At 39.7% G+C, this 9928-nt stretch overlaps 1 long non-coding RNA gene across 1 annotated transcript; it reads right to left on the reverse strand.

Moving 5' to 3' along the window:
- Positions 1-260: 260 nt before the first annotated feature.
- LOC134445530 (uncharacterized) lies at positions 261-1375 on the reverse strand. Its single transcript, XR_010034284.1, has 2 exons — positions 725-1375; positions 261-353 (listed from the first exon to the last, which is right to left on the reverse strand). It is a non-coding gene; the product is annotated as an uncharacterized LOC134445530 (long non-coding RNA).
- Between the last annotated feature and the right edge of the window lie 8553 nt (positions 1376-9928).

A 9928-nucleotide genomic window follows, 5' to 3' on the forward strand; every position in this document is an offset into this window, starting at 1 on the left:
TAGAAAGGACCACCCAAGCATCCTTGTATTATTTCTGCTTAATTACCTTGTAAACAATTGAGTAGTTATATGGAAATAAGATAGAATCAGGGCCGTAAAATGCATTATCACCTATTCCACTCAATTTTATGGAAATTACATATTTTCATGGTCTTAAAATGTCTTATTTCTTATTTCCACTCAATTACTTAGTTATTATAATTTTTAATACAATATAGACTAGCCTACTATGAAGTGATTCAAGTACACAGACAAACACATTGTGTGCAAAACTTTATTTATTTTTCCAATCAGTTATGAGATTCATGTTCACTGATGTGAAGTTGTCAATCTGCCACCATCCAGAGGAAGTCCTGTGAACACAAACAAACAGAGAAGTCAACTGCAAGACCGGTTTCACCACGTTTATTTTTTTTATGTTATCAATTCACCATCGCTAAATTTGCTTCTGAAATGCAGTACCATGTTAAATGCACGTTGTAAATCTTCCTCAGGCTGACAACATAGCTGATTTACAAAGGCAAACTCTAGCTAGCACCTAGCTTCAGTCATTGAAAACATGGTGGGCAGAGCTAGCTAGTGGTTTCCATTGTAAAGGTACTTCTGTATGCCGTTTCATTTCCAGAACAAACATAAACCTAACACTAACTCATAAAACATGTTTGCATAAGGCTAAAGTAATTCGACGATTGAAGGTGGATGACATTTTTGGATTTTAGCTCACCTTGAAAGTTACCCTGGTTGCTGCCTGCGTGCGAAAGCACTGTGTGGTGCGTCTCAAACTCCACCCTTGTGTGTCAGGGTACTCAATTAAACAACGTCAGCGTCTCTGAGCCATACTGCAAGCAGAGCGAGCAGCGTACAACTAGAACGAGTGTGCTTGAAGTACAGAAGTATACTGATTGGGACGCTCCTGTTCTGCAGTAACCAAACTTTCGTTGCCTAGCAACAACAGGACTCGCCGCCACCGCGAGCTAGTTCAACTTCAGTGCAGCAGAGCCAGGCAAGGTAAGCTTCCTGACAACGAACTTTTAATGTAGTTCTAGCTTTAACCTGCTTTCATTTTGTCTCTGAGCATTGAAGGATTTTAACTGTATACATTGCAAACACGTCTTATCAGCCGTGTTTGTGCTGAAATGGCATAGCCTACAGAGGTACATGGAAACCACTAGTTATAGCTAGCTCTGCCCACCATGTTTTCAATGACTGAAGCTAGGTGCTAGCTAGAGTTTGCCTTTGTAAATCAGCAACGATGTCAGCCTGAGGAAGATTTACAACGTGCATTTAACATGGTACTGCATTTCAGAAGCAAATTTAGCGATGGTGAATTGATAACATAAAAAAAAAACGTGGTGAAACCGGTCTTGCAGTTGACTTCTCTGTTTGTTTGTTTGTGTTCACAGGACTTCCTCTGGATGGTGGCAGATTGACAACCTCACATCAGTGAACATGAATCTCATAACTGATTGGAAAAATAAATAAAGTTTTGCACACAATGTGTTTGTCTGTGTACTTGAATCACTTCATAGTAGGCTAGTCTATATTGTATTAAAAATGATAATAACTAAGTAATTGAGTGGAAATAAGAAATAAGACATTTTAAGACCATGAACCTATGTAATTTCCATAAAATTGAGTGGAATAGGTGATAATGCATTTTACGGCCCTGATTCTATCTTATTTCCATATAACTACTCAATTGTTTACAAGGTAATTAAGCAGAAATAATACAAGGATGCTTGGGTGGTCGTTTCTATGCAATAACATAGGAAGAGGAAATATTGCACATTACGGCCCTGATGTAGCCTAATTAGTATGAAACTACTTCGGCTGATACCGTTTAGTTACTGGCATACCTACCACCTAACTACTATGATGACACAGTAGCTGTTTCTATTAGCCTACTATTAACTAGAAACTACAGCATAATTGCACTGGAAACTGTATGGTTATTTTTGCTGTTATTAATGAGAAATTATAGTGTAATTGCACTGGAAACCATATGGTTATTTTGCTGTTATTACTAATAACAAGCAGTTATTACCATAAAATTAGACTGAAATTACTGAGAAATTAGTATGAAATTAACACCTTATTAGCGATCCGTAAAGTAAAGTGTTACCAACATTTCCCTACTGACAGTGATTGTTTTGGTGTAGAATAGTGCTAGTGTTTGTGTGTACGTATGTATAAATCTGTGTATTTAATATCTCTGTCTTGATTCCAGGGCCTTTGAGACGATGTGGATGCAATGCTGTTTTATATTCTACAGGGTAACACTGTGTGTGTGTGTGTGTGTGTGTGTGTGTGTGTGTGTGTGCGCGCGCGTGTGTGTGTCCGTGCGTGTGTTTGTAAAAAGGGTTTTAAGGATGCTGTGTGATCAAAGGAGGTGAACTTTGAGCTTATTAACATTCAAAACATTGCTGCCCATTAGAGACCTGCATGCATGTTCACATACAGGTCACGGGTAAGCACATTACCAGTTGTAGTTTTTTTTGTTTAAATTGAGTTGAGTCTGGAAATTTGAGCAGGGTCATTTGGGTAGTTTGGCGTGTGGTTATGCTTTTGAAAGAATAAACACAGAATATTGCTAATAAATGTCTTAACCCTTATGTTGTGTTCGGGTCATTTTTGACCCGTTTTCAAGTTTTAGTGTGAAAAAAAACAAACTTTCCTTTATTTTCTTGGAATGAGGCTTCATCTAATCCCCAGTCACAATCATTTCAACACAAAAAACATATGTTTTATCATTTTAGTAAATTTTGAAGGTCCAAAAAAAAAAGTTACATCTGTGGTGTTCGGGGTCAAAATTGACCCGGTATAGATTTTTGGTTATTTTATGCATTTCTGAAAAGCTGTTGGTTGCCCTTTGTCTTCAATTTGGTGATTTATGGTGAGGAAAATATATTTCTTGCCTGAACTTTTTTTTTTGCCAGCTTTTTGATATTACAAATCCAATATGGCCGCCGGACAGTCCCATACACTACAATATGTCATATCTCCTGTTGTGAAAGGAGCACAGATGTATTTCTGGTGTCTACTCATATGTTTTCATGGTCAGGGAATCCATTTCTGCATTATATAATATAATTTTTTGCACATTTGTTTGCAAAATACATTTTTGCACATTCTTTTTTTCAAAAAACGTATCAAAAATTCATAATGGCACCCAAACCTGTAGAACTGGTCTTATACTTTCCATAAAGTTGATGTGGCAATGACATAATGGTCCATGTTCATGGCATAGGGGATTCAGATGAATAGTGTGACTTTTTTCATGTTCATTGAGGTGTTCATTTCCAATACCTTTGCATTAGATTGGCGGAATAGCTGTGACTCTGACAGAATTGTTATTTTGTATATTTACCACACTAAAATCATATAAATATTGAAAAACACCAAGTCAACATATTTAAACATTAATTTTATGCACTGAAAAACTAATTTAGTTGACATTTGGTCTTTATCCTGATATAAATCTCTTTGGGTTGGTTTGGACCCGAACACCACAAATGCCACTCTTGATTACATTTTTCAATATTAGAGAAAAACTAATAAAATAAATTTGGGGATTATTGTACTCTCATATCAGCTGTAATACATGGACAACATAATCACTAATTGTATCACTTTGGGAGGTATTAATAGTGAATTTATGCAGATTTTGATAGTTTTGGTCATCAAAAACGATTTGCATAATGTAAGATAAAAGATATTTAAAGTCAAAAAGATGAATACATCAAGTAATATTTCCATGAATATGAATACATACCAAGTTAGCCATGAGATGAAAAACAATATTTGATGATAACTAGTGTTTTTAGGTATTTTATAGCTGAGTTTTGTTATCACGGGTCAAAAATGACCCGAACACCACAGGTGTATGCAGCTTATGAACACAACACAAGGGTTAAGCTAGGCACTAGCAATGAGTGAAAAAAAAGGTTTTGTGTAATACTTCATATTTTGTGAGAAATCGACAAGAAATCATATATCCTGCTGGGGTATGTAAACATATGAGCACCACTGTATGATCACACACAAATGTTTGTAATTTTGGACAAGCTCAATTAGACACTCTTGAAAAGTTTCCACCATTGTCTTTTTCACAGGAAACACTGAGATTGCTCCGAACACACACGTCTATATGCAGTATCTTACATGAGTAAAATTGACGTAATATACACACAGCAACACATTTGTGTACGAGACGTGCCCGCGCACGCATATCCTGCAGCAAGTCTACAGAGGGCCTGACAGTTTCTGGCCTTCACCTTTGCATGACAGTAGCATTTAGCTCATTCAGACTTGAGCAAGGTCACGCTGTGACCATGAGCACGTTTGACTAGGCATTATGGCAAGATGAAAGCATTTTCTAATAGTATTCTCCTGCCTTTTCTTTTCAGGGCGGTGCATTCAGGAGTCTTGGGCAAGGCCAGGCTATGATGATGACCATTTCAGCATGTTAGACTGGGTAGTATGATAAGACGAAAAGCATTTTTCTCAGTGTATTCTCATGTTAACACAGTTTCTAGCCTTTGCCATAGGACAGTCGCATTCAGGATTCATGAGCAAGGCCAGGCTGCAATAATAACTGTTTCAGAATGTTACACTGGGTAGTATGACAAGATGAAAGGCATTTTTCTCGGTGTATTCTGAATGTATTCTAAGCGTCAACACAGTTTCTAGCCTTTGCCATTGTAGGACAGTGACATTCAGGATTCTTGAGTAAGGCCAGGCGGTGACAGCATCCCAAGGTGTTGTGTGTGTGATTGCAGCCACTGTGGTGTCTTGCTGCTGATAACAGGCCAGGGTGGATTACCCAACACCTGGGATGGCCCCAACACACCACATTTCACACTATTGCAGGATTTTGCACACACACGCGCATGCACACACAGAATCAATGGGAGGAGAACACAACACAGACAAAAAAAGAGACGAGAGAGAGAGAGAGAGAGCGAGAGAGAGAGAATGGGGGTGTGTGGTGTGGAAGGAAAAAACACGGTGAAAAAGACGAGAGAGGGAAGACTTAGGAAGAGACAAGGTGAGGGAGGGGGAGAAAAGGTTGAGAGATAGAGATGAGGAGAAAAAGTAGTGGAATGAATTATGGAGTAATGTTGCCCTGACTCAGTATGCAGACTTGCTGAGTATAGACACATGCACACACACGCACGCACACACACACACACACACACACACACACACACACACACACACACACACACACACACACACACACACACACACACACACACACACACACACACACACACACACACACACACACACACACACATGCTCTCACACACACAACGGCAGTGACATGATGGAATAAGAGCGAGGCTGTGATTTCAGATACATTCCTCTTACTAGTCTCTTTTCATTCATTTATTCCAGAAACATCAGCACATCAGGGAGACAAAACACACACACACACACACACACACACACACACACACACACACACACACACACACACACACACACACACACACACACACACACACACACACACACACACACACACACACATTATATACACAAACACAAACATACAGGCATGCACACGCGCACACACACAGCTGCCCATGTACATAGCAACATATTCAATCCCTTGGCTTTAACAGAGAGAGAGAGAGAGAAAGAGAGAGAGAGAGAGCACACAAAGCAGCAGGTTTTTTTTTCTTTGATGGAGCACCAAGGTACAAACTAACGCATGACATGCATACTAAGAAAGGTAGCTGTTAGGGTTTTTTTTTCATTTTACCTTAAATATTTTAGATCTGTTTTATAATTTTCAAATCCTCTCTTTTGTAACAGGCTGTTTTCTAACATGTAATACCTCAGTGAATATCGTCTTCTAATAAATATTCATAATAATGAATAAAATGGTATTTTTTTCCACAGTCTGAATTCAACACAAGGTGTTGCTCCCCTACGACCCATGAATATAGGCCATGGCAAGTGTGAACATGTGGTGATGAATGTGAATAGTGGTTGGTGTGAAATGCTTCTGAATAATGCTTGTTGGATTCTTCATACCAAAACAACATATATATATATATATATATATATATATATATATATATATATAGAGAGAGAGAGAGAGAGAGAGAGAGAGAGAGAGAGAGACATCAGACAAGACATACACAAGCACTATCACATAAAAATACTTATTTACATTATCATTTCAGTGTGATAGAAAGTTTTTGCTGTTCCTTTGTAGCGGTCCTGTGAAGAAAAACACATTTGTATTAGCACAGGGCCCTGAAGTATACTGAAAAGATGTGGATGCATGGATTCATCATTTCCCTGCTACAATTGAACAGATCTTGTATGTACTGTGCATGTTTCCATATCTTCAGTTTCTATACTGTGATCATTTTTCTTCCATCCGTGGCTTAATGGTCCTGCATATTTTATGTCTGCATGGTTATATGCTGCATGTTTTTTTGTCCTAATCCTTACTTTTTGTGGATATGCTGTCTTTTGTGAGATGTCTGTTTTGTCTTTATATGCTCTAGGTATATGTGTCCTCTGTAGTGTGTTTTGCATCGTTGCTGCTTTCTTAGCTATGGGCTCACTTGGAAAAGAGGTAGTCGCCTCAATGTGACTACCATAGTAAAATAAAGTAGAAATAATACTAAAAAAAAAAAATAATAATAATAATGACCCAAGACAGAACGGGAGTTGGTTAGCATTCAAGCTTTTAGGTGAGAGATAACAGATAGCCTACTTTGTTTACATGGAGATAATGTTTACCTTAGTTAAAGCGATGGTTCGGAGTAGAATCACCCTAATGCCATTTGAACCGTGACACCCATCCACCTTTACACCCGAAGTGTTTTCTGCCGCAGGCTTACATCAACAGAGTTGCCGTGTTATTCGATGTTTATTCCGGATAGCTTGACTCAAGCGCATATGGATCCCGGGCACCATCTCCAAACTTTCCCCACAAAAATAACATGTCATGACACCAAACTTCTACAGTATAACAAATGTGGGTTGTACTCACAAAAAGATGAATTTGAAACTTTGTACATAGTCCAGGAGTTTATTAGTAACAACACACGAGACGATTAGCTTTTCTGCTGCTAAACATCCGTCGACATCACTTCCTCCAGCTGGGACTTTCTTTATTGTAAGGTTTGTGTTTTAGTCCACAGCCAGGATATATGCACGAGTGTGGCATCGTCTTCTATTTATTAAACGTGGTAAAATTTAAATCCGAAGTGGTTAATTTCTAGTTGTAGCGCAAGCTGTCTTTTTGAGTTTTCCGCCTTCTGGACTCACGTGTATTTGTTTCCATCAACAAAGTCCCAGCTGGAGGAAGTGACGTCGACGGATGTTTAGCAGCAGAAAAGCTAATCGTCTCGTGTGTTGTTACTAATAAACTCCTGGACTATGTACACAGTTTCAAATTCATCTTTTTGTGAGTACAAACCACATTTGTTATACTGTAGAAGTTTGGTGTCATGACATGTTATTTTTGTGGGGAAAGTTTGGAGACCGTGCCCAGGATCCATATGCGCTTGAGTCAAGCTATCCGGAATAAACATCGAATAACACGGCAACTCTGTTGATGTAAGCCTGCGGCAGAAAACACTTCGGATGTAAAGGTGGATGGGTGTCACGGTTCAAATGGCATTAGGGTGATTCTACTCCGAACCATCGCTTTAAGAAGTTAGATTGCCTCTTGGGTATTAATGTTACTTACTGTAACTTGAATGTGACCAGAGTCGATGGAAGTGTAAATTGTGAAGTTAGAGTTGTCTGCTATATGCTAAAAAATTCTAGACTGGTTCTCACGCAGACCCTCATGCATTTTCGCCCAACAACTATCTGCGTGAGAACCAGGTTAAAAATTCTGGAACCCAAACTGAAGAGAGTGTCAGATGACGGGGTGTGTGAGAGTCTTGGCTGGTGGCTGGGTCAAATGTATCCATTCTGTCATATTCAGTCATCGCCCCAAACATGATGACTCAGAAGTGTGTGTGTGTGTGTGTGTGTGTGTGTGTGTGTGTGTGTGTGTGTGTGTGTGTGTGTGTGTGTGTGAGTGCGCACCTCTGTGTGTGCGTGTGAATGTGCGCGCGTGTGTGTGTGTGTATCAGTCTGTCTGTCTGGGTGAGTAAGAGGCTGAGTCATGCCTCATTGTCAGTTCAGTCTTTCTCCAGTCCCACTGCTCGCCTGCCTGTCCTTTCACTAAAGACCTGACCTGACCCAAGTGCCTCTGAACAACTGAACACTAGTCTGCAACAGATCCTCAGAGAAAAGAACGAAATGACTCAGTAATATACATGTAGGCCTACAACAAGATACAATATATTCATAGAAGTCGTGAGTTTATTGTTATAGCAAGCAGAGAATAGGACATGCAGAACCACATACTCTACGTAGCTGATTGTAATTAGCGCACATGGATGTTGTAACTGTCTTCATGAACCATTGGGAAGGCAAGAACAATACTTGAAATGGTTTTTCATGTTTTATGGGCACCACAAATTCACAAAAAGATCGGGCAATGTTTCACACCAGACTTAAACTTCTATAGAACACATTTAAGGAATGCATACGTTTCATTGTTTGTACTGTACTCTAGTGATTGATCCCGTTTAACTACAATGTACAATGAATAGCTTTCTCCTATTAACACGATAATTACATCACAATGTACTAGGCCTAGACGGAAAGTTGAATAGTTAGCCTAATTGATTTACTATTGCCATCTCTCAAGTCACTCTTTTTGTCCCCTAATAGGCCTATATCATTTATCGTTCCTATTGAACTATTGAACTACAATCAATAAGCCTTTATATGCCATAACAAGGATTTATAAACCATCACTTCCAAAGTTCCACTGACAAAGTGTTTCTGTTGGATTTCCCTAAGGCCTCCTTCTCTCATTTACAGTTTAAAAATAGCCAATGACACCTTTAGGTGTGATAGCAGTTAAACAGGCCTTATGTGAGAAGGATGACAGTTTCCCTGGATACAAATCCAATGCTCTGGTTGTCTTGCCCCTTTTTAATGTTGATTACCGGTAGGCCACACACACACACACACACACACACACACACACACACACACACACACACACACACACACACACACACACACACACACACACACACACACACACACACACACACACACACACAGAAAGAGAGAGAGACAGGGAGAGACAATGTTACAGACCTCCAATACCTTTATACCCTACAAGTGGTGGCAAGTTGCAACATTGAAAGTGACATAAATGCAAAAAGATGTAGTCACTGCAAATTGTCTGCAGCCTCTTACTGCAGATGGGATCGCCGGCTGGCCTATTCACTAGTTGCTGAAAATACTCAACTAGTAGAGTAGAGAGAGTAGAGAGTAGAGGAACTTTATTGATCCTCAGGGGGGAAATTCAGGTGTTAAGTAGCACATAAACAGACACACAGACACACACAGACACAGACACAGACACAGACACAGGCACACACACACACACACACACACACACACACACACACACACACACACACACACACACACACACACACACATACACACACACACACACACACACACATACACACACACACACCAACAGGTTTCCCGATCTGGGCCAGCTCTGGCATCTCAGGCAGTGCAATCCCCAATAATGATGTCCTTCTTAGTGTATACTGTTACAGTAAACAGTTGAATGTCCCATGGGACAAAGGCCCTCCTTAGCCTGTCTGTCCTGCAGGTGAGAGCATGGAGTCTGTGGCTGAACAGACTCAGCTGGTTACTGAAGGTGGTGTGAAGGGGGTGTAGCTGATTATCCATAATACAGTCCAGTCTGTTCAGGGCTCTGCTCTCAGCTGTTGAGTTGAGAGTCTCCAGCTCCATGCCTACCACCACTGTTGGGAAAGTTACTCAAAAACTGTAATGCACTACTTAT

This window comes from Engraulis encrasicolus, chromosome 3 (assembly GCF_034702125.1).
Source record: "Engraulis encrasicolus isolate BLACKSEA-1 chromosome 3, IST_EnEncr_1.0, whole genome shotgun sequence".
Classification (NCBI taxonomy): Eukaryota; Metazoa; Chordata; class Actinopteri; order Clupeiformes; family Engraulidae; genus Engraulis; species Engraulis encrasicolus.